Consider the following 23647-nt stretch of genomic DNA (forward strand, 5'->3'; position numbering starts at 1 on the left):
ACAGGTTCCAGCAATTTCATTAATGTTATTGGATGCAGTAAATTCTAATGATTCCATTGGTACATTCAGTTCTGGCGACTGTTGCTGGGGAAAAGCCTCTGCAGGTTTTGTGTTACTTTTCTGCGAAGGTCTTTCCAGGCTAATTCTCAGGCTAATGTTCTTGGCAGACTATGGCTACCCTCTGCTTAAAAGAGGCATTGTCCCTGTTATCTCCTGTGGCTGGAACATCGTGGCCTCATCTCATTATATTTGTGAGGTGTCGACATAAATCTTATGGGTGCACTAATATCCTGAGAAAATTTCTCTGACTGCAGTGTTTCTGCCTAATACAGCTGTTCTACCATGAACGCACTTTAAATTTTGCTCTCAGACTTTCTTACTTTATTTAAATTACACCTAATTACTTTACCCCTAATTCAGGTATTTCGCTCTTACACTCATATAGATTCACATCTTCCCACTCTGGAGCCTGGGACCCTCTGTCTCCAGGCATTGGTTTTGACAGATCTTATCTTCAACCTCAGTACAAGCTTTTTCTGTTATGTTTTTCAGCTTCCATGCTGACGACGCAACACAGGATTTTGATAGTAATGAGTCCTAACGAAGTGTATTACAATTTCATTTGTAAAAACGATTTATCATTTATTATTTTCAACAGTTTGCAAATGTTCTTTCTGATTCTACGCTCAGAGAAGCGAGATAAGCGATAATCTAAGACAGATCTGAGCTCCTCGGTGCTATTTCCCAGTGATAATAAGTTTGTTTCCGAGTGATAATGTGTGATGTAACACCATTGTAACTGGTGACAGAGCCAGAACCTTACGTCAGCAGAAAATCCAAAGCAGTGTCTTTGTCTTTGCAGAAGCAAGCTTTTCAATGCACGTCTTTGGTTCATTTTACACTTACAATACCTAATCCCTCAAAATATTCTCCGAAGCCTGTATTCTTACTGGTGCATGCATGTTGTGATCACCCTGTGAGGTGCAGTTTGTTGAGGTCATGTTCCTGAGCTGCCCCAGGGAGCGGCCAATGTATGATGACCCTGTGGGGTGCAGTTTCTGATTCTGAGCTGCCCCAAGGAGGGTGCAGTGTGTGATGTCCCTGTGGTGTGCAGTGAGTTCAGTGTCTGGCCCTGAGCTGCCCCAGAGAGTGGCAGTGTGTGATGTCCCTGTGGGGTGCAGTAAGGCGTGAGTCTGAACCTAGGCTGCCCCAGGGATGGGGAAGTGCGTGATATCACTGCGGGGTGCAGATTCTGACCTGAGATGCCCCAGGGAGGGGCGGTGTTTGATGTCCTTTTGGGGTGCAGTGTCTGACCCTGAGCTGCCCCAAGGAGCGGGCAAAGTGTGATGATGATGTGGGGTGCAGAATGCTCAGTGTCTGACCCTGAGCTGCCCCAGGGAGGGGGCAGTGAGAAATGTCCCGGTGGGATGCAGTAAGTGGTGAATCTGACGCTGAGCTGCCCCACGGAGGGGCAGTATGTGATGTCCCTGTGGGTGCAGTATGTTCAGTGTTTGACCCAGAGCTGCCCCAGGGAGGGTGCAGTGTGTGATGTCCCTGTGGGTGCAGTATGTTCAGTGTCTGACCGAGAGCTGCCCCAGGGAGGGTGCTGTGTGTGCTGTCCATGTTCGGTGCAGAATGTCACTGTCTGACCCAGAGCTGCCCCAGGGAGGGTGCAGTGTGTGATGACCCTGTGGGATGCAGTAAGTGGTGAGTCTGACCCAGAGCTGCCCCAGGGAGTGTGCAGTGTGTGATGACCCTGTGGGTGCAGTATGTACAGTGTCTGACCCAGAGCTGCGCCAGGGAGGGTGCAGTGTGTGATGACGCTGTGGGTGCAGTATGTACAGTCTCTGACCCAGAGCTGCCCCAGGGAGGGGGCAGTGTGTGATGTCCCTGTGGGATGCAGTAGGTGGTGAGTCTGACCCAGAGCTGCCCCAGGGAAGGTGCAGTGTGTGATGTCCCTGTGGGTGCAGTATGTACAGTGTCTGACCCAGAACTGCCCAGGGAGGGTGCAATGTGTGATGACCCTGTGGGTGCAGTATGTACAGTGTCTGACCCAGAGCTGCCCCAGGGAGGGTGCAGTGTGTGATGTCCCTGTGGGTGCAGTATGTACAGTGTCTGACCCAGAACTGCCCCAGGGATGGTGCAGTGTGTGATGTCCCTTTGGGTGCAGTATGTTCAGTTTCTGACCCAGAACTGCCCCAGGGAGGGTGCAGTGTGTGATGTCCCTGTGGGGAGCTGTATGCTCAGAATCTGATCCTGAGCTCTCCTCACACATACTTTTCTCGGAGACATTTCCGCGTTTCTCAGTTGGAATTAAATTGTGGGACATCCCCATCTGCTGGACGCAGGTGGCACTACTGAACAGATCGTGATGGCTCAGATCATTCACAGAGCAATCTAATTGCAACGTCCGGCCAGAAGAATTAATCTTATCTTCGGTTGTATTGACGACATACTTATTAATTTACAGTATTGGAAGTAAGCCGTTAAAATGCCCATCACTCTATACTTTATTTGAAAAATATATCCAGAATATTAACCACAGCTCAGGTAAAGTTTAGACCTTGATGTGATTAAAACTAGCACTAACATCCGAAGTGAACAGGGAGAATCTTTTGTGAACTGCTCGGTGTGTGTATTTCAGCAAATAACTCTAATAAGTACCTCCCTTCCCACACTGGGAGCAGGTGAACATAGACAGAGAGAAACAGAGAAAATAGGAGCAGGAGTAGGACAATCTGCACTTCGGGAGTGCACCGTCATTCAATAAGATCATGGCTTGAACATTCGCTCAATACACCTTTCGTGCTTTCTCTCCATATCCCTTGTTCCCTTTAGCCGTAAGGGCCATATCGAACTCCCTCTTCAATATATCCAATGAAGTGGCATCAACAACTCTCTGCGGCAAGGAATTCCATAGGTTAAGAACTCTCTGAGTGAAGAAGTTTCTCCTCATCTCAGTCCTAAATGGCAAACCTCATGTCGTAAGACAAAGTCCCTGGTACTGGACTTCCCTAACATCGGGAACATTCTTCCCACATCTAACCTCTCCAGTTGCCTCAGAATCCTACACGTTTCTGTGAGATCCCCTCTCATCCTTCTAAACTCCAGTGAATCAAGGCGCAGTTGATCCAGTCTCTCCTCACATGACAGTCCTGCCATCCCGGGAATCAGTCTGGTGAACCTTCGCTGCACTCCCTCAATAGCAAGAACGTCCTTCCTCAGATTAGGAGAACAAACTGAACACAATACCCCAAGTAAGCCTCACCAATGCCCTGTACAACTGCAGTAAGACCTCCCTGTTCCTATCCACAAATCCCCGTGCTATAAAGGCCAAACTGCAATTTTCCTTCTTCACTGCCTGCTGCTACCTGCATGTCAACTTTCAATGACTGATGATACCAAGGTCTCGTTGCATCTCCCCTTTTCTTAATCTGCCGCCATTCAGATAATATTCTGTGTTTCGTATTTTTGCCACCAATTGCACATTATACTGCATCTGCCATGCATTTGTCCACTCACCTTACCTGCCCAAGTCACCCTGCAGCCCTTTAACGTCCTCCTCACAGCTCACACCGCCATCCAGTTTAGGGTCATCAGCAAACTTGGAGATATTACACTTAATTCCTTCATCTAAATCGTTAATGTATATTATAAAGAGCTGGGCTCACAGCACTGTGCACTGCTGCACTCCACTAGTCACTGCCTGCCATTCTGAAAAGGAACATTTATCACGACTCTCTGCTTCCTGTCTGCCAAACAGTTCTCTATCCACGTCAGTACACTACCGCCAATAACATGCGCTTTGATATTGCAGACCAATCTCTCGTGCAGGACCTTGTCAAAAGCCTTTTGAAAGTCAAATACGCCACAAACAACTGGTTCTCCCTTGTCCACTCTGCGAGTTGCATCCCCCAAAAATGCCATACAATTCGACAAGCATGATTTCCCTTTCATAAATCCATGCTGACTTGATCCCATCTTGTCGCTGATTTCCAAATGCACTGCTATTCATTCTTAACGATTGATTCCAACATTTTCCCCACGACTGATGTCAGTCTAACTCGTCCATAACTATCAGTTTTCTCTCTCCCTTCTTTTTTAAAAAGTGGTGTTACGTTAGCTACCCTCTAGTCCATAGGAACTGATCGAGAATCGAGAGACGGTTGCTAAATGATCACCAATGCATCCACTATTTCGAGGGCCACTTTCTTAAGTACTCTGGTTGCAGACTGTCAGGCTCCCGGTTTTTATCGGCCTTCAATCCCATCAATTTCCCGATAATAATGTCCTGCCTAATAAGGATATCCTTCAGTTCCTCCTCACTGGACCCATTGTCCGCTAGTACATTCGGAAGGTTATTGTTGCATTCCTTCATGAAGACAGAACCGAAGTATTTGTTCAATTCATCTGCCATTTCTTCGTTCCCCATTATAAATTCACCTGAATCCGATTGCACGCGATCTACATTTGCCTTCACTAATCTTTTTCTCTTCACATTTCTTTAGAAGCTTTTGCAATCAGTTTTTATGTACCTGCAAGCTTCCTCTCGTAATCTATGTTCCCCCTCTCAATTAAATCATTAGTCCTCTTCTGTTGAATTCTAACCTTCTCCCAGCCCTCAGGGTTGTTGCTTTTTCTGGCTAATTTATATGCCTCTTCCTTGGCTTTAACACTATCCTTAATTTCCCTTGATAGCCATGGTTGAGCCACCTTCCCCGTTTTATTTTTACTCTAGACAGAGATGTACAATTGCTGAAGTTCATCCATGTGATCTTTAAATGTTTGCCATTGTTTAACCAGCATCAACCCTTTAAGTATCCTTTGCAAGTCTATTCTAGAAATTAACGCCTCATACCGTCGAAGTTACCTTTCCTTAAGTTCAGCACCCTAGTTTCCGAATTAATTGTGTCACTCTCCATCTTAATAATGAAATCTACCATATTATGGTCATTCATACCCAAGGGGCCTCGCACAAAAATAGCCCCCTCTCATTACACATCACATTATGATGGCCAGCTCTCCAGTTGGTTTCCAGACATATTGGTCTAGAAACCATCCTTAATACACTCCAGGTTTTTATCCCCCACCACATTGCTACCAGTGTGGTTAGCCCAATCAATATGTAGATTAAAGTCGTCCATGATAACTGATGTACATTTATTACATACACCTCTTATTTCTTGTTTGATGCTGTCCCCAACATCACGACTCCTGATTGATGGTCTCTACACAAGTCCCACTAACGTGTTCTGCCCTTTGGAATTCCAGAGCTCCACCCATACCTATTCCACATCATCCAGGCTAATGTCCCTCCTTACTATAGCATTAATTTCCTCTTTAATCAGCAACGCCACTCCGCCTCCTTTTCTTCTCTCCAATCCTTCTAAATGTTGAATACCTCTGGCTGTTGCGTTCCCAGCCTTGGTAAACCTGGAGCCATGTCTCTGTGATGCATAATACATCATATCCATTCTCTGCTGTCTGAACAGTTAATTCGTCCACCTTATTCCGAATAATCCTCGCATTGCGGCACAGAGCTTTCAGGCTTGTCTTTTTAACACACTTTGCCTCTTCAGAATATTTCTGTTATGCGGCCCTTTTGGTTTTTTGCCTTGGGTTTATCTGCCCTCCACCTTTACTATTCCCCTTTCTATCTTTTGCTTCTGCCTCCATTTTACTTTCCTCTGTCTCCCTGCATAGGTTCCCATCCCCCGTGATGTTAGTTTAAGTCCTCCCCAACATCACTAACAAACGCTCCCCCTAGGAATTGGATCCGGTCCTGCCCAGGTGCAGACCATTCTGTTTGTACTTTTCCCGTCTCCCCCAGAACCGGTTCCCATGTCCTAGGAATTTGAATCCTGACCACTTGCACCACTCCTCAAGCCACGTATTCATCTGAGCTATCCTGCGATTCCTCCTCTGACTAGTACGTAGCACTGGTACCAATCTTGTGATTAAGAACTTTGAGATCCAACCTTTTAATTTAGCTCCGACCTCGCGAATTTCGTCTCGTAGGATCTCATCCCTTTTTTTTCCCTAGATCGTCGGAACCTACAGCATCATGACAATTGACTGTTCACCCTCCCTTTTCAGAATGTCCTGCACCCTCTCCGCGACATTCTTCACTGTTGCACCAGGGAGGCAACATAACATCCTTGCGTCTCGGTTGCGGCTCCAGAAACGCCGATCTGTTTCCCTTACAATCGAATCCTCTCTCACTAGAGCTTTCCAACTGATTTTCCTGCCCTGCTGTGCAGCAGAGACATCCACTGTGCCTTGACCTTGGCTGCTGCTGCTAGCACCTGATGAGTCATCCCCCTCAAAAGTACCCAAAGCCGTGTATCTGTTTTGCAGGGGGCTGGACGCATGGCAGCCCTGCACTACCTTCCTTGCACTGCTCTACTCAGTGTGAACTCGCTGATGCACCATCAAGCGGGAGGGATGGGTGGACACATTGCCATACATGGTACATTTAAAGCATAAAGACATAAGAACATAAGAAATAGGAGCACGAGCAGGCCACACGGCTCTTTGAGCCTGCTCCACATTTATTCCGAACAAGCCTGATCTGATCACAACTGGAGCATGGTCTCGCTACAAAGCATAGTTCCCTCTACACTGTCCAATAAACATTCCCAAGGTATCACACGGGTTATGTCTTGTGTAAATATCCCACTAGGGTTGGAGCAGACAGGAAGCGACCGGGGTGGGCAGAGAGAGAGAGAGCGTGGCAGGGAGAGAGCGAGCGGGGAGGGAGAGAGATAGCAGGACAGGGAGAGAGAGAGCGTGGCAGGGAGAGAGCGAGCGGGGCAAGGAGAGAGATAGCAGGGCAGGGAGACAGAGAGCGGGGCAGTGATAGAGAGAGCGGCGAAGGGATAGAGAGCAGGACAGCGAGAGAGAGAGAGTGGGGCAGGGAGAGAACGGGCAGGGCAGGGAGAGAGAGCGGTGCAGGGAGAGAGAGAGCGAGGCAGGAATAGAGAGTTGGGCAGCGAGAGAAAGAGAGCGCAGGGCAGGTCGAGAGAGTGGGTCAGGGAGAGAGATAGAGAGAGTGGGGATGGTAGTGAGAGAGAGCGGGGCAGGGAGAGAGAGAGGTGGGGGCAGGGAAAGAGAGAGCGGGCAGGGAGAGAGAGAGCGGTGCAGGGAGAGAGAAAAGAGCGGGACAGGGAGAGAGTGCGCGGGGCAGTAAGAGAGAGCCGGGCAGGGAGAGAGGGAGAGCAGGTCAGGGAGAGGGAGAGAGTGAGAGTGGGGCATGAAGAGGGAGAGAGGGGGCAGGGAGAGAGAGAGAGCGGAGCAGGGAGAGAGAGAGCGGGTCAGGGAGAGAAAGCGGGACAGGGAGAGAGAGAATGGGGCAGGGAGAGAGAGAAAGGCGTCAGGAAGTCAGAGCGGATGGCAGCGAGAGAGAGCGGCGGGTAGGGACAGAGTGAGCAGGGCAGGGAGAGAGACAGGTGGGGAGGGAGATAGAGCGTGGGGGGCAGGGAGATAGCGCGTGGCAGGGAGAGAAAGTGGGGGGCAGGGAGTGAGAGCGGGGGGTTTGCAGAGAGAGCGAGCGGTGGGTCAGGGAGAGAGAGAGGGAGGCAGGGAGAGAGTGAGTGGGGCAGAGAGAGAGAACGGGGGGGCAGAGAGGCATTGCAGTGGGGCAGTGAGAGAGAGCATCGCATGTGACGAGAGAGGGAGGGCAGGGAGAGAGAGAGCGGGGCAAGGAGAGAGAGATGGAGCAGGGATAGAGAGCGAGGCAGGGATAGAGAGCGCGGCAGGGATAGCGAGCGGAGCAGGGATAGACAGCGGGACAGGGAGAGACAGCGGGGCAGGGGAGAGAGTGGTGCAGGGAGAGAGAGCCGGGCAGGGGAGCGGGGGAGGGAGAAAAAGTGGGGCAGGGAGAGAGAGCGGAGCAGGGCGAGAGAGCGGGGCAGGGAGAGAGAGCAGGGCAGGGAGAAAAATCGGGGGCATGGAGAGTGAACGGGGGCAGGGAGAGAGAGAGGTGGCAGGGAGTTTTTATGTTCCCTGCAAGCTTCCGCTCATACCTTATTTTCACCATCCGAATTAGACTCTTTGTCTTCTCCTAAATTCTAAATTTCACCCAGTCCTCAGGTTTGCTGTTTTTTCTCGGCAATTTAAATGCCTCTTCCATGGATTTAACACTATCCATAATTTTCCTTGTTAGCCACGGTTGTGCGACCTAACCCGTTTTATTTTTGCTCCAGAACGGAATGTTCACTTGTTGAAGTTCATCCATGTAATCTATAAATGTGTGCCATTGCCTATCCACTGTCAATACTTTCAGTAGCATTTTCCAGTCTATCCTAGCCAATTCACATCTCATACCTTCGGAGTGACCTTTTCTTAAGTTCAGGACCCTTGCCTCTGAATTAATACTGTCACTCTCCACCTTCATAAAGAATTCTACCATATTATTGTCATTCTCTCCCCAGGGGACTTCGCACAACAAAATTGCTAATTAGTCCTCTCTCATTACACAACACCCAGTCTAGGATGGCCAGCTCTCTAGTTGGTTCCTCGACATATTGGTCTCGAAAACCATCCCTCATACACTCCAGGAAATCCTCCTCCACCGCATTGCTCCCAACTTGGTTAACCCAATCTGTATGCAGATTTATTCGCCCATGATAACTGCTGTACCTTTATTACATGCATCCCTTTTTTCTTGTTTGATACCATCCCCAACCTTATTACTACTGTTTGATGGTCTGTGCACAACTCCCACTTGCGTTTTCTGCCAATTTATTAATCTGCTGGTCTACCCATACAGATTCCACATCATCCAGGCTAATGTTCTTTCTTGCTATTGTGTTCATTTCCTCTTTAACCAGCAACGCTATCCCACCACTTTTTCCTTTCTGCCTGCCTCCCCCTGGAGCTTTACTCTGTATCTAACCCCGTGCTGTATCTGCACTGGGAGTGTTTGGTGGGACAGGGCAGAGGGAGCTTTACTTTGTATCTAACCCCCTTTACCTGCCCTGGGCGTGTTTGATGGGATCGTGTAGAGGGAATTTTACTCTGTATATAACCGCGTGCTGTACCTGCCATGGAAGAGAAATGCGTGACTCTATAATTGTTATAAATTATTTATTGACATTCAGACATGACAGTTTTAGCTATAACGATGTTGTACAACCATAATGTGCGGAGTGTTGCTCAGACCCTGGATGATCAGGACCTGATTGTGAGGAGCCCCGCTCAGACCCGGGATGAACAGGACCTTATTGTTGGGAGCGTTGCTCAGACCCGGTGTGACCAGGACACAATTGTGGGAGATAAGAGGATGTTCCCGATATTCTTGCTGGAATTCTTGCCTGTGGATCTCCCGGCATCGCTGTAAGTCTGGGTATTTTCCAACCTTCGCGTCCTGGGTTTGTTGCTGGGCAGAATACAACATTTGTAAAGCATTTGTAATAAAATAGATGAGTTGACAGCAAAAATAGATGCAAATGGGTATGATCTGATAGCCATTACAGAGAAGTGGTTGCGAGGCGACCAGGACTAGGAATTAAATATTCAGGGGTACTTGACAATCCTGAAGGACAGACAGAAAGGAAACGGAGGTGGGGTAGCTCTATTGATAAAGGATGGTATCACTGCAATAGTAAGAAACGATATTGGCTCAAACGATCAGGATGTTGAAAGAGTTTGGCTGGAGATAAGGAACAATAAGGGGAAAAAGTCACAGGTGGGCGTAGTCTATAGGCCCCCCAATAGTAGCAACTCTGTTGGTCGGAACATAAAGCAGGAAATAGTGGGGGCTTGTAAAATGGGAACAACAATAATCATGGGTGATTTTAACCTCCATATTCTTTGGACAAATGAAGTTGATCAGGTAGCCTTGAGGACGAGTTCACAGAGTGTATATCGGAAGGGTTCCTTGAGCAGTATAGAACGGAACCAACCAGGGGGCAGGTTATCTTAGATCTGGATCGACAAACAATCTCCTAGTAAAGGATCCCCTTGGAATGAGTGATCATCACATGATTGAAATTCAAATTCAGATAGAGGGTGAGAAAGTTGGATCTCAAGCCAGCGTACTAAGATTAAATAAAATAGATTATGAAGGTATGAGGACATAATTGGGCAAAGTGAACTGGGAATATAGTTAAATTCTAGGACGATTGATGAACAGTGCTCTATATTTTAGGATATATTTCACAATTCCAAGAAAAATATATTCCAGTGAGAAGGAAAAGGTTTCAGAGAAAGGATAGCGATCTGTGGCTAACGAAAGAAATAAAGGATGGTATCATGTTAAAAACAGGGGCATACAAAGTGGCCAAAACTAGTGGGAGGACAGAAGCCTGGGAATTTTTGAAAAGCCAGCAAAGAACGACTGAAAATGATTAAGAAAGGGAAGGTAGACTGTGAAAGTAAACTAGCACGAAATATAAAAATCAGACAGCAAGAGTTTTCAATATGTATATGAAAAGGAAAAGAATGGCTAAAGTAAATGTTGGTGCCTAAGAGGACAAGCCGGTCAATTAGTAATGGAGAATTTGGAGATTGCAAAAACACTGAACAAATATTTTGTATCAGTCTGTACACCTGTCCTAGGAATGCTTGATTGGATATTGTGCAGGAGGATACCTTTGTATCTTACCCGCTGTACCTGACCTGGGAGTGTTTGATCGGGACAGTGTAGAGGGAAGCTTACTCTAAATATAACCGGTGCTGTACCTACGCTGGAAGTATTTGATGGGCATTATAGAGGGAGCTTTAATCTGTATCTAGCCTGTGCTGTACCTGCCCTGGACATGTTTGATGGGCCAGTGTAGAGAGAAATTTACTCTGTGTCCAACCCCCTCTACCTGCCCTGGGAATGTTTGATGGGACAGTGTAGAGGGAGCTTTACTCTGTGTCCAACCCCCTGTACCTTCCCTGGGAGTGTTTGATGGGACAGTGTAGAGGGAGCTTTACTCTGTATCTATCCCTCTGTACCTGCCCTAGGAGTGTTTGATGGGACAGTTGAGAGAGAAATTTACTGTGTATCTAACCCCCTGTACCTCACTGGGAGTGTTTGATGGGACGGTGTAGAGAGAAATTTACTCTATATATAACCCCCTGTACCTGCCCTGGGAGTGTTTGATCGGACAGTGTAGAGAGAGCTTTACTCTGTATCTGACCCCCTGTATCTGCCCTGGGTGTGTTTGATGGGAGGGTGTGGAGAGAAATTTACTGTGCATCTAACCCCGTGCTGTACCTGCCGGTGGAACAATTTAACCTGAACTGGTTGTCATTCTCCACGCCTCAAATTGCTGAGCATTTAACACAGATGCAGCATTTTTGTTGGTCAGTCGTATTATTACAAAACTCATTCTGTTCACACTGGTAGTTTCTGTCTCTGGCTGGGTTTCGGGTTCCTCAGGCACTTCATTCACCCGTCTGCGCTGAGTGTTCCGATTGAAGCATCGGTGGCATCATGTTCTGTCTCCATCGTGATTTGCACCTTCATAACTTTGATTGTCTGCCCTCCTGCCCGATCTTCTCTTCTGCTGCAACCTTCATCTGTGATTTAGTTACATTTATCCCTGATATACTTAGAGGAAATGGATACAAATAATGTAATAGGAATCAGAGCATTGATTTATAATGCGTGGATTGAATCCCGGCGCGGGATGTGATCAGAGCGGGGCTCATGCTCCGCTAAGCAAATGATATATCACGCACAGCACACAAAGCAGACATTCGGACCGACTGCTCCATGCTGGCGTTTATGCACCACACACACCACCACCCTTCCCCCACACAATCCCCACAACTCTGCATCTTTCCCTATTAGCAGAATCTTCCAATGTTTTCTGCCTGATTTGTTTATCTCGCTTCCCATTAAATGGTTCTGTACTACTCGCCTCAACCACTGCCTGTGGTGGTGGGTTCCACATTCTCACCTCACTGGGCACACAGGCTTTTCCTGAAATCCTCATTGGATTTATTGGTGACGAATTTATCATCATTGCCCAATTTTTGGTCTCATAATTATTTCATGATTTCAGTTTTTTTAAACTCTATTTCAAACTATGCTTGCTTTTCCGCTATTGCATTTATCACAGCACAAGTAACGATTAGAAACAGGCTCAAAAAGAGCACAGCCTCGATTCTGCACACGAGACAAGGACGTAATGGCTTCTGTTATCATAGGACCACAGAATCATACAGCACAGAAGAGGCCATTCGATCCATCATGCTGCTCCAGGCTCTGTGATCGAGCTATTCAATCAGCCCCACACCCCTGTTTTTTTCCCTGATTCCTTCAAATGCCACACTTCCAGTATTGATTCAAATTACAGTTGAACATAAGAACACAAGAATTAGGAACAGGAGTAAGCCATCTAGCCCCTCGAGCCTGTTCCACCAATCAACAAGATCATGGCTGATCTGACCGTGGACTGAGCTCCACTTACCCGTCCGCTCCCCGTAACCCTTAATTCCCTGAATGGTTAAAAAGCTATCCATCTGTGATTTGAATACATTCAATGAGCTTGCCTCAACTGCTTCCTTGGGCAGAGCATTCCACAGATTGACAACCCTCTGGGAGAAGAAATTCCTTCTCAACTCCGTTTAAATTGCACCCACCCCGTATTTTGAGGCTGTGCCCCCTAGTTCTAGTCAATCCGACCAGTGGAAACAACATGTCTGCCTCTATCTTGTCTATCCCTTTCATTATTTTACATTTTTCCGTAAGATCACCCCTCATCCTACAGAACTCCAACGAGTAAAGACATCGTCTACTCAATGTATCATCATAAGGTAACTCCCTCATCTCCGGGATCAGCCGAGTGAATCGTCTCTGCACCCCTTCCAAAGCTAATATATCCTACCTTAAGTAAGGTGATCAGAACTGCACGCAGTACTCCTGGTGCGGCCTCGCCAATACTCTGTACAGTTGCAGCATGACCACCCTGCTTTTGTATTCCATCCCTCTCGTAATGAAGACCAACATTCCATTCGCCTTCCTGATTACCTGCTGCACCTGCAAACTGACGTTTTGGGATTCATGCACAAGGACCCCCAGGTCCATCTGCACCGCAGCATGTTGTAATTTCTCCCCATTCAAATAATATTCCCTTTTACTGTTTTTGTTTCCAAGGTGGCTGACCCCACATTTTCCGACATTGTATTCCATCTGCAAAACCTTAGCCCATTCGCTTAACTTATCTAAATCTCTTTGCAGCCTCTCTGTGTCCTCCACACAAACCGCTTTCCCACTAATCTTTATGTCATCTGCAAATTTTTTACGTTATTGTTGAATCTGCTTCCATCCCATTTTCAGCGGGAACAATCCAGGTCATGCAAACTCGCAGTGTAAGACAAATTCTCCTCATCTTCCCTCTGCTAATTTTCGTAAAACTCTTCTCTCTGGTTAACAACTCTTTTACCACTGGCAGAGTTTCTCTTCAGTTACTTTATCCAAAGCCCTCATAGTCTTGAAAACCTCTATTGAATCTCTAATTAATATTCTCTGATCGAACGGGAAAAATCACAGTTGCTTATATGTACTTATAACTCTCAAGGGGGTTCCAGTGCACCAGTGCAGCCTTCGGTCACATGAGGAAGAGAGTGTTGGAAGATCACGCCATAAAATCTGGCACCAAACTCAATGTCTACGGGAATGTAGACATAGCCAGCCTACTTTACGGATCACAAACGTGGACAGTATGAAGTAGTTACCACAAATTACTGGATATATACCTATGGCTCCTCAAGATCCTGCAGACCCCTTGGGATGTCAGACGTTAGCGCCCTCGATCAGGCCAGCATGCCCACAGCGAAGCACTGAGCACAATTGATCAGCTCCGCTGGGCGGGCCACATTGTCCGCATGCCTGAAACGAGACTCGCAAAGCAAGCGCTCTACTTGGAACTCATCGAAGGCAAACAGGCGCCACGTGGGCAACGTTGCAAGGACACTCTCAAAGTCTCCTTGAAAAAGAGGAACATTCCCACTCACAGCTGGGAGTCCGTGGCCATAGACTGCACTAATGGAGGATGAACATCTGGGAGGTCGTTGAACACCTCGAGGCTCGTCGCCAAGAGCATGCAGAAAACAAGCGCAGAGAGCGGAAGGAGTGTGAGGCAAACCAGGACCACCGACCCTTTCCCTCAACCATTATCTGCCCCACCTGGTACAGAGACCGTAATTCTCATATATGTTCAATTACCTAAGAACTCACTTTTAGAGTTGAAGCAAGCAATCCCCGATTTCGAGGTACTGCCGATGATGATGATTAAATTAGTTCCACATCTTCTCCAAGGCTTTCCTAATGTGTGCTGCCGAATCGTCATTCAGAGATTAACCGATGTTTAACAGAAATTTATTGCACCTTCATTCTGTGTGAATCGGTGGTGTGGGCAGCACTTAATGTCCATCCCAAATTCCACCTTAACGCTGCTGGTGAATGCATCGATTACATCTGGAGGGCTATTTAGAGTTAACCATATTGCTGCGGGACTGGGGTCATATATATGCCAGTCTACGTAAGGACGGGTGAGTTCCATCCCGAAAACACGTTACTGAACGAGATGGGTAATGACAATAGAGAAACACACGGTCACCATTGCCGACACAATATTGTAATTATCGATTTATTTAATTCACCTTAAATTGCACAGCAGGTGGGATCTGAACTCATGCCATTGGATCTTTAGTCCAGGTCTCTGGATCATTAGTACAGTAGCAGAATCACTTTGCCACCATACGCGATGATTCATAAAGTCAAAGATTCTTAATGCGTTTTTAACAGTTTTATTAACACCTTCAAAGATTTGTGCACATCGGCTCCAAGGTGTCTCTGCACCAACACACCATTAAAAAAAAATATTTCTAACTTATATTGCCTCTAGTCATGTTCCTTCCCAAAATGTATCACTTCACACATGTTTAATTTTACCTGCCATGTGTCTCCCATTTAACCAGACTATCGCTGTCCTCATGAAGTCTGCTATGCTCCCCACTGCTTACTACATTTCTGAATTTCGTGACATCTGCAAATTTGAAATTATGCCTTTAGTCTTAAGTCCTGGCTATTAATCTCTATCAGAAAGAGCACTGCCACTAATATAGAACCCTGGGTTTCAACACTGTATACTTCCCTTCTCTCTGAACGCCAACTTTTCACCACCACTCTCTGTTATTTGTTCCGGTGCCAATGTTGTATCCACACATCTACTGTCCCTTTAATTCCATGAGGTTCAGTTTCCCTATCAAGTCGATGAAGTGACATTTTATCAAACGCCTTTTGAAAGTCGTGAGACACAACATCAGCTGCACTACGCTCATCAAACCGTTAGGTTATTACATCAAAAAACTGAATCAGGTTTTTCAGATACACTTCGACATTAACACAATTTGTGCTGGTTGTCATTTAGTAATCCAGGTTTTTCCAAGAGACAGATAATTTCATACAGGCTTATGGCCTCTAGAAGTTTCCCCACCAGAGACGTTAGTCTGACTGGCCTGTAGCTACAGGTATTATCCCTCTTTCCTTTTTTGAACAGGGTGTACCATTTTCGAACCTCCAGTCCTCTGTCACCACTGACATATCCAAGGAGGATTAATGATTCTGGCCTGAGCTATTTCCATCATTCCTTCACTCAGCAACACTCATACATCCCATTCGGACTAGTTATAGAGAAACATAGAAACATAGAAATTTACAACACAGGAGGCCATTTCCAGCCCATCATGTCCGCACCGGCCGACAAAGACTCACACGACCATCGGTCAGCAGACCTCAAGCTTACATGTAATCGTTTGAACCATTAACAATGGGGAAAAGTAAAGATCACCAAGCACAAGCAGACTGCCCCACACAACTGTGACACACCTTTAACTGAAATATTCTACACTCCAAACCAACCGGAGCCATGTGATCTCCCGGCAGAGGCAAAAAACAATTTAAAATCCAGGTCAATTTTGGGAAAAGTATCCAGGTGATCAAAACTACTACAGGAGCTCTACCTTATTGTGGTACATAAAGGGTTGGATTGAAAGTGGTTAATTCAAAATGTTTGTTCAGGGACTGTAATTAATTCCAGTCTCCACGGGTTCACAGAAGCTGGTTGTCCAGTGACTGTAATTAATATAAATCACTATTTACAGAATGGTGTCACTGGAGTGATTCTCGCTCATATTAATAAGGCACTCCTTTCAATGTGTTGCCCATAGTCACAGTGAGAGCATTACCTCTGGCACGAACACCGATCATCGCACTGTTCCACAGAGAGCGGGTCGGAATCTGAGAACAGTAGATTCGAATGTTACAACAGTGGATCAGAATCTGAAAAAAATTGATTGGAATGTTACAACAAATGGCAAGAGTTTCATCTTGTATTTTAACTATCTTGTTGCACATTATGAGGAACTACCATTAGTATTGCGAATGCGTAATGCATTTCGTATTATTTAATACATTTACTATCCCGTCCTTGCTGTTGTTGGTTTTGCTGGTAAGTCTATCTAGTTATTCCAGTAACCATGGTTCAATGTATTACTGATCTCATATTTTACTCGCCCCCTCCTTGCTGCATTTGTTGTTCCTGGCAGTCTCTGTATCGAACTGTTAACTCTGCAAACCATGTTTCGCTGTATTACTAGACTTGTAAATTGCTTTGTCATCATTGCTTCAATTGTTGTTCCTGTGACATCTCTGCATCCAGCTATTAACTATGCATATGTTGTTAATTGTACGAGTGTTCTTTTAATTTATTCCACACTCTTTGGTGTTGTTGGTGTTCCTCGTAAGTCTCAATATCCAGCAATTATAACTCTAATCTATATTTCACTGCATTATTGAGTATGTCACTTAAATCTTTGGAAGTCTTCGTCACACTGTATATCTAGCGACTCAGTCCCCTCTGAGGCCAATGTCTGAGGCTGATCGAGATTGTTCGCAAATTCGGCATTCTGTTTTACCCTGAGTTCAGTTCTGACCTCATCTCCTCTGAATTACTGGTCCTGCCCACTATCATCTCCATGATACTGCCCAACCCATTCCTTCGCCGCAATAGCCCAGTGACTTTGTTAAACAAGAATTGACCATTGCAATGCTTTCCTTGCCCACCTCGCAGTGACAGTCCACTATAAATTAGAGCTCACCTAAATAATTTGCTCTTCATATCCTAACTCCACGAAGTCCTGTTCACCCATCAACAATCTGCTCTGCGACCAACATTGGATCCCGATGAAGTCATGCCTCATTTTTATTATTTTCATCCATGTATTCAACTCCCACCATGGTCTCACCCCCTCCAATTAGTCCCATTCCCCTGCTCGATTCCCATAGTCCAGAAATTTTTCTCCTTCAAGTGTTTAACCAATTGCCCAATAAATGTTAATTTACTTCCCTTTATACGTCCTTCAGACATACTCTCTTTATTCTCTTGTTCTCATTCATTCTGGCACGTTGTAACTTTCTCACTTCCTCTCTGTCTCTCTGTCAGTTTCATTCTGTCTCTCCACATTTCACTCTCTCTGTCTCTTGCTCATAGAATGTTAGATTAATACAGGAAAGAAAGTTAACTCGGTCCATAGTGTCCATGCCGTCTCTTGGATAGAACTATCTCAGATGTCCAACTCTTTCGCCAGAAAAATATAAATATATCTCCTTCCACGAATAAAGTTATTCCCTTTCGAAAATAACGATTGAATCTTCTTCCACCATGTTCTCACAAATCGCATTCCAGATTGTAACAGCTCACTGCATAAAGGACACTCTTCCCATCTCTCCTGTGGTTCTTTTGTCAATTACCTTAAACCTGTCTCCTCTGGTTATGCACCATTGTGCAACTGAAAACATTTTCGACTTACTCGCTCTCTCAAAACCCATCATAGTTTTGAAAGTCAATATTAAATGTTAAATCTTTGCTGATGGTACAACGTCATCATTGTAGACAGTCACTTTAAATAGAGGAAGGCTTGCTTCCACTCTAAAAATGAGTTCTTGTGTAACTGAACAGTCCAATACGGAAATTAGAATCTCTGTCACACGTGGGACAGAGAGTGGTTGAAGGAAAGGGTGCGTGGGGCTCGTTTGCCGCATGCTCCTTCTTACTCATGCGCTTGGTTTCTGCTTGCTCTCGGTGACGAGACTCGAGGTGCTCAGTGCCCTCCTGGATGCATGTCCTCCACTTCAGGCAGTTTTGTGCCAGCGACTTCCAGCTGTCGGTCGGAATGTTGCATTTAATCAAGGAGGCTCTGATCGTTTCATTCAAAAGTTTCCTCTGCCCACCTGGGGCTCGCTTACTGTGTAGGAGTTCAGAGAAGAGCGCTTGCTTGCGAGTCTTGTGTCAGGCATTCGGAAGATGTGGCCCGCCAATAGAACTGTCCAGGTGTACCAGCATCGAAGCACTGATAATAAAAAGATAAGTTTGAAAGCATGTTGTGAGGAGGACGCAAAAAATCTGCAAAGGCATATCGATAGTCTAAATGGATGTGCTAAAATAATGGCAGATGGGGTATAATGTGGAAAATGTGACGTTATCTTCTTTGTTATGAAAAATAAATAAGCAAATTATTATTAAATGGGGAGGGATTCCAAATTGCTGTGGTCCAGATTGGTCAATGGTTCTTGTACATAAAACACAGAAGGTTAGCATGTAGGTACAGCTAGCAATTAGAAAAGGCAGCAGAATGTCTGGCTTTATTTCAAGTGGGACAGAATATAGAAGTCCTGCTAAAACAATACAGGTTGGCAATAAGACTACAGCTGGAGTATTATGTACAGTTTGGTCACTTTAGTTGAGAAACGATTTACTTGCATTGGAGGCAGTTCAGAGAAGGTTCACAACTTTGATTACTCGGATGAAAATGTTGTTATAAGAATAAAGGTTGAGCAGGATGGGTGTGTATACATTGGAGTTTAGAAAACTATGAGGTGATCTTATTTAAATGTGTAAGATTCTATAGTGGCTTGATGGGGTAGACGCAGAGATGCTGCTTCCTCTAGTGGGGGAAATCTAGAACCAGGGGACATAGGTTCAGAATAACGGATCGCCCATTTAAATTACAAATGAGAAGAAGCAATTTATTCTCTCAGGGGCGCGTGAATCTTTCGAATTCTCTTCGACAGAGAGCTGTGGAGGCAGCTTCTATGAATCTTATTAAATGGAGATAGACTGATTTTTAAACGAGAAGGGAGTTCAGGGTTATGTGGAGTGGGCATGGAAGTGGAGTTGCGGCCAAGATCAGATGTTCTTCCCAAAGACTCAGGTCCAATCACAGAGGCGAGAGCGGAGTAAAATATTTGGCTCTCGGAATGAAATTCCTGGACCGACCTGAGAGCACTGAAAGTTAGGCGAACCTGCGAATGACATTTCTCGACAGAGGTGGGTGTAGTGTAATGTAGGTGAACCTGGTCCTTAAATATCTAGACTGACTGAGGGAGCAGTGTAATCTAGGGAGATGTTGTGTGAACTCCTGGAGTGAGATGGGAGCCCTATCTGGGAAGTCCCATCATCGTATCACTGGAATCATCTCAGAGATCCTGATGTCATGATTATTTATTTATTCTGAATGTTTTACCGTTATTTTCTGTAATGCAATAATTCAGAAATCATTTTAGAGGCCGTCCATTTTTTATTATTTTATTCCTTCCTTTTATCAGCCAATTTCTCGTCTTTTGTTCTCACTTGGAGTTGAATAGAGGAAGCGAAACTCTGTTCGCTCTGTTCTGTCCACGCTATGTTATTGGCGGTTAAATATCCGCTGATCATTTAGTTCCAGTCAGTGTCTCCTTTGTCACGATCTCAAGTTCTGCAATAATGGCACTGCTTCTGATGGGTGGAACAGGATTACAAGCGTCATTAACATTCACAAACAAAATGTTCGTTCAGCCAGATTTCATTCATTAATTTCCAATCTTTAATTTGAATTTGCAATTTGGTCCCATGCCGATCTGTCACAGTTCAGTGCGTCTCTCAGCGAGAAACAGAGTGGAAATACCTGTTGCCTCTGGCTGTACACTCCTGATCTTTGGCCCCTCGTGCGGAGGGGGAGCGGAAGGTCAGAAGGCCTCCTCGTCGGACTGCTCCGGGACATGGCCAAGCGGACTATCAGCTGGTCCAGGCAGCGGGCGGTCGAGAGGATCGTTGAGCCCGGCTGCCTCCCTCTCTACCGCGGATGCATTCAAGCCAGCGTGTCCCTGGAAATGGAGCACGCGGTGCCCACCGGAACGTTCGCGGCCTTCCACGAGAGGTGACTGCCGGAGGGACTGAAGTGCATCAACAACACCGGCAAACACATTTAATTTGATTCTTCAATGGTAAAAGTGTAATTTGATTACAGTTATCGGTTTTATTGCACATATATGTCATCGCAGCGCATTTGGAATGAGTTGACATGATAGTTCCAAGTCAGCATGGATTTGTGAAAGGGAAATCATGCTTGACAAACCTCTTGGAATTTTGTGAGGTTGTTTCCAGTGGAGTGGAGAAGGGAGAACCAGTTGATGTGGTGTACTTGGACTTTCAGAAGGCTTTCGACAAGGTCCCACACAAGAGATTAATGTGCAAAGTTAAAGCACATGGGATTGGGGGTAGTGTGCTGACATGGATTGAGAAATGGTTGTCAGACAGGAAGCAAAGAATAGGAGTAAATGGCTACTTTTCAGAATGGCATGCAGTGACTCGTGGATATATGCTGTCGTCCCAGCTGTTTACACTGTATATTAATGATTTCGACGAGAGGATTAAATGTAGTATCTCCAAATTTGAGGATGACACTAAGTTGGGTGGCAGTGTGAGCTGCGAGGAGGATGCTATGAGGCTGCTGAGTGACTTGGACAGGTTCGGTGAGCGGGCAAATGCATGGCAGATGAAGTATAATGTGGATAAATGTGAGGTTATCCACTTTGGTGGTAAAAACAGAGAGACAGACTATTATATGAATGGTGACAGATTACGAAAAGGGGAGGTGCAACGTGAGCTGGGTGTCATGGTACATCAGTCATTGAAGGTTGGCATGCAGGTACAGCAGGCGGTTAAGAAAGCAAATGGCATGTTGGCTTTCTTAGCAAGGAGATTTGAGTACAGCGGCAGGGAGGTATTGCTACAGTTGTACAGGGCCTTGGTGAGGCCACACCGAGAGTATTGTGTACAGTTTTGGTCTCCTAATTTGAGGAAGGACGTTCTTGCTATTGAGGGAGTGCAGCGAAGGATTACCAGACTGATTCCCGGGATGGCGGGACTGACATATCAAGAAAGTCTGGATCAACAGGGCTTGTATTCAATGGAGTCAGAAGAATGAGAGGGGATCTCATAGAAATGTTTAACATTCTGACGGGTTTAGACAGGTTAGATGCAGGAAGAATGTTCCCAATGTTGGGGAAGTCCAGAACCAGGGGTCACAGTCTAAGGATAAGGGGTAAGCCATTTAGGACTGAGATGAGGAGAAACTTCTTCACCCAGAGAGTGGTGAACCTGTGGAATTCTCTACCACAGAAATTTGTTGAGGCCAATTCACTAAATATATTCAAAAAGGAGTTAGATACAGTACTTACTACCAGGGGGAATCAAGGGGTATGGCGGGAAAGCAGGAATGGTGCACTGAAGTTGCATGTTCAGCCATGAACTCATTGAATGGCGGTGCACGTTCGAAGGGACGAATGGCCTACTCCTGCAACTATTTTCGATATTTTCTATGTTTCTATAAGGAGGGAGCAATTCATATATAGTTTCAATCAAAAATAGTTGCATTTCAGGATAAACAACACCGGCTGATTTTAATTTAGGTACTTAGAATATGAACAAACTTACATATTTTCTCGTCTAATATTCTCTGCACAAGTGGAAACCAACAGGTGAAAAGCTACCACAATTAATCTCTTCCATTTGTGTTCAAATACTTTAAATGCTCATTTCAAGGACACCCTCAAAGCCTTCATATTAAAATTCAACATCCCCACCGACACATGGCAGTTCCTAACCAAAGACCACCCTAAGTGCAGAAAGTGCATCCGGAAGGGCGCTGATCACCTCGAGTCATCGCCGAGAACATGTAGAAACCAAGCGCAGGCTGCCAAATGAGCGTGCAGCAAACCAGACTCCCCACCCATCCTTTTCTTCAACCATTTTCTGTCCCGCCAATGACAGAGACTGTGATTACCATGTTGGACTGTTCAGTCACCTGATAACTCACTTTTAGCGTAGAAGCAAGTCTTTTTCGATTTCGAGGGGCTGCCTATGATGATGATGTTACATAAGCATTTGGCGGCTCATTGACTGAGGGATGGGTCGCCTGATTTAATGCTGATAAATATATTTAGTTGGTGACCATCTTGTCTATGATTGCTAATTATTTTATTTTGGAGTCTATTCCTTGCTCCCAAATTAATGTTTAATTTACCTGTTTATTTCCCTGCCTGACAGTTAACATCCTGACGATTGTGATCCTGCCTCGTGGAAAGTGCGGTCTCTCCAGATGTGTCACTCGCTATCTGGTGGCCATGGCAGTGACGGATCTCCTGGTCATTATCCTCGACCTGATACTGAGACACATTTCGATTCTTTATCAGAAAGAGTTACATTTCGTGCGATCCTTCCGCGTGTGTAATATTCACGCCGTCTTACTTCACGCAGCCACAGACTGTTCTGTCTGGTTCACTGTCAGTTTCACCTTTGATCGCTTTGTGGCCATTTGTTGCCAGAATCTGAAAACTAAATATTGCACCGAGAGAACGGCGGCTGTGGTTCTGGGAACCGTGACTTTGCTGAGCGGGTTGAAGAACATTTTCTGGTATTTTATGTTGACAGGTTTCTATATGCTTGCAAACATGCCCTGGTTTTGCTATACAACGTATGATGTTCTGTATTCACCGGTCTGGACAGCAATCACGTTCCTTCATTATATTCTCACCCCATGTGTCCCATTTGATCTGATTCTGCTGCTCAATACTGTCACCGCCAGGCATATTATATTAGCCACCAGAGCCCGCAGGCAACACCTGGGTGCCAGCAGTGGAGAGTGTCCCAGTGACCCAGAGATGGCGAGCCGCAGGAATTCCATTATTTTACTGTTTGTTATCTCCAGCAATTTCATCCTGTTGTGGGCGGTATTTATGGTGAATTCTATATGGACCCAGATGTACTTTTTGGGGTATGATTCTGTATATATACCTATTTATGTAATGGACGTTGGAATAATGCTGCAGCTGCTGAGTTGCTGCACAAACACGGCAATTTATGCCGTGACACAGACTAAGTTCAGACAGCAGTTGAAGAATGTAGGGAAATATCCCTTCACAATGATGCTGAAATTAATTAAACGATGAGAAGACGCAGAAACATTCCTGCATCAGCTTCCCTGTGTCCTGATATTGTGAGCGAGCTGCTCTCCACCGCGTGGCCAGTGATTCGCGTGAATAATAACACTCTCACTCACACACTGTCTACAACGGGCGCCCTATGAGGGGTCTACAGTCCGGGTGAATCACCATCAGCATCATAGGCAGTCCCACGAAATATAGAAACATAGAAACATGGAACATAGGTGCAGGAGTCGGCCATCCGGCCTTCCGAGACTGCACCACCGTTTAATCAGATCATGGCTGGTCATTCAGCTCAGTACCCCGTTCCTGCTTTATCTCCATACCCCTTGATCCATCCGTAAGGGCCATATTTTGAATATATTTAACGAATTGGCATCAACA

At 45.7% G+C, this 23647-nt stretch overlaps 2 pseudogenes; one reads left to right on the forward strand and one right to left on the reverse strand.

The window, feature by feature from the left end:
* The window catches only part of LOC139238095 (Ig heavy chain C region-like), a 41896-nt pseudogene extending 33080 nt beyond the window's left edge, over positions 1-8816 (reverse strand).
* Positions 8817-9124: 308 nt separating this feature from the next.
* LOC139238096 (probable G-protein coupled receptor 139) lies at positions 9125-23269 on the forward strand (annotated as a pseudogene).
* The last annotated feature ends 378 nt before the right edge of the window (positions 23270-23647 follow it).

Source organism: Pristiophorus japonicus, chromosome 25, assembly GCF_044704955.1.
Source record: "Pristiophorus japonicus isolate sPriJap1 chromosome 25, sPriJap1.hap1, whole genome shotgun sequence".
Lineage (NCBI taxonomy): Eukaryota > Metazoa > Chordata > Chondrichthyes > Pristiophoridae > Pristiophorus > Pristiophorus japonicus.